The following is a 2699-nucleotide window of genomic DNA, read 5'->3' on the forward strand; positions in this document are numbered from 1 at the left end:
GAAAGGTGCCTGGCAGGTTCCTCAGACTGCAGGAACTCAGACTACATCCTGAGTGTAGGATGAGACCATCCACCTTAGGTGATAATTGACATGGGAAGGAAGGAAGAAAATAACAGAAATGTCCAGACTGAGTCTGCAGCTCAGTGCAATGCTGAATACACAAACGGACACTGTGATTCTGTCTTTGAGCCTTTCACTGTTCTGGACAAGAGCAGGAAGTCATCTCTCAGAGGGCAGAGGGAGCTTCTGCCAGCCTTGGGAGATTTCTGTAGGGAATCTGATAGAATGATGGATGGATGGTAGCACACCTTGTCAGTCTTTCAGGGTTCACCATTGTCCCAGTGTTGCTGTTATATGAGGGTTTCCATTACATCTCTTATGCTTAGTATTAATCACAGTTAGCTACACATTCACACAAGGAAAGATCAGATGAGGGGCTGATACTTGCTGCACCTAGCAGATCTGGTCCTTACAGATACATAGAACTTTCTTACCCATTCCTGTTGTGAAAGGTAGTATCATTCATGGCTGTTGAAAGTTTAATTATGCCTTTGCAGCATTCTGATGTGCCTGAAGGGATTTTGCTGAAACTTATCAACAACAACAACAAAAGCAAGGTACAAGATGGAGAATGTGATTTTGTTTGTGTTTTGCTTGAAGTACTGAAGATGGAGGGGCAGATTGTTGCTTCAGGAGAGCTAAAACCTTTTTCTTTTACTCTGGTGTGTATTACCTTGTAAGCACAGTAATGAAATAAATTTTAATTTTTTTTTCTTTCTCTGTATGTGTGACATGGACATTCTGCTCCAAAGATACTGGCCTGTTGTGCATCACTACATTCATTATATAACTAAAGAAAATGTTGGTAATGGACACTGCACTGAGTGAGGAGAGAGGCGTGTGAGTCCTCTGGGTGCCCTGTGGTGCGTGTCCTGGTGGCATGATACTTAACTCCCACTTCATTTTATTCCTTTGCACTTGGTTGACGTGAAAGGAGAAACAAGATGAGCTTTCTTCTCTAAAATATTGACTGTCTTAATAAAAGTCTTTCAAAAGTGGAAAGCAGAATTGTTTCAAAGTTGCAAGAGCCATTTGAACTGCCTTGCAGCCTCACCAGGAGTGGAGAACAGCAGAAGGTGCTGGTAATATGCTGGTAGCATATTTTTGGCAATAATTATTTTGAACTATTCTGTCTTAGTGAAGTTTGAAGAATGAAAGTGTATGCTTTCTGGCTGTCTTGTGTTTTGATGGCTTTTCTTTTTTTTTTAAATAGCTTCACAGTAAGTTTTGAAACATTGCAGCAGGGCCTTATCCTGACCATCGATTCAGGGAAATCTTTCAGTTGTGGTATCAGAGGTTCCACTTCTCTGAAGACCTTTACAAACTCAGCATTTTATTAACGGTGAGTAGCAGACATTGCTCCATATCCTTCTGATTGCTGTGTGTGTGTTCCACTCAACTTTGCTGGATGGAAAGTGGGAGGAACATTTCAGCATCTCATATTGTTTACACCATTTATAAGCAAATGATTTAAAAGCAAAAGCTTTGGAGGAGGTAATGTAAATGAAAATTGGAAGCTTAAGGAAATTGCACCTGATGACCAAACCCTGTAATTTTGCAAGCCAGAAAGCAGGCGTTGTTTTTCAGACAACCCAAAAAACCCCACAACCCTACATCCCACTCTCAGATGGAGTTGAAAGTAGCAATGAAAAAGGTATTTGTTCATGGTCTGTTTGTACCAGCATAGGGAGAATATTACTCAGACTAGGTGGTACTAGCAGCACTGAAGAAAATAAGGCACACTCAAATTTTTCTTTTCACAATGAGTGCAATTAATGATTAGGAAGAACTCATCCAAAAATGTGATTCATGGCTGTCAGCTGCTTTTCACATCTGGGTGCCTCTCTGAGAAGGTTGTGTGGCTCAGTTCAAAGTGGTGCACTAGATCCAGGAGCCATTTGGCCTGAACTGAGCAGTCAAGCAGTGTGCTGTTGACCTTAAATTCTGTAAGGCACTCAAGTCGCTTGTGTGCGTATATTTTCAACATATTAATTTAAAGTTTTTTTTATAGTTCTAAAATGGGAATTGTCTCATCCTGAGGAGGTGGTAAGTATAAAGCAATGAATATTGTGGTTTTACTTTGAAGTACTTTTTAATACCTGTTTGTCCCTGGCGTGCTCAGTAGTCCTTGCTTTCTTCCTTGACCACCAGTTGGACTGCTGGTGGTATCCCTTGCATTAGTGTGCTGGATAAACACTTGAGGTGCACTCTGAGGAAAAAGTATTTTGCATCCAGGTGTTTATTTAATGCAAAGTGAGGCTGAAAGATTAATCAGATAATTACACTAATAGCATAGTGTTCTTTTTAAGAAAAGGATTGTGGAATACTAAGTTAGTATTGCACAACACGTCCCTATGCGGGAAAGGGAGGAGGAGTTCTTCAGGGACTCTGCTACTCTCAGTAGGTATCAGACTATCAACATATTAAAATAGCTTTCAGTGCATGTGGACCAGGATAGTTAGTCACAATGTTTGATGGGAGTTAATGACTGTTTCTTATTCTGTAGTCATAGGAGGTAAAAGAAAGCATCTAAAGATCAATCTATTCTTGTAAAATTGGGAGGAGACTTCCTTTCTTATTCTCCTTTAATTTAATATTATATGGAGGTGCTGGATGAGGCTTGCCTTGGAGTTAACATG

The sequence above is a fragment of the Vidua macroura genome, chromosome 2 (assembly GCF_024509145.1).
Source record: "Vidua macroura isolate BioBank_ID:100142 chromosome 2, ASM2450914v1, whole genome shotgun sequence".
Classification (NCBI taxonomy): Eukaryota; Metazoa; Chordata; class Aves; order Passeriformes; family Viduidae; genus Vidua; species Vidua macroura.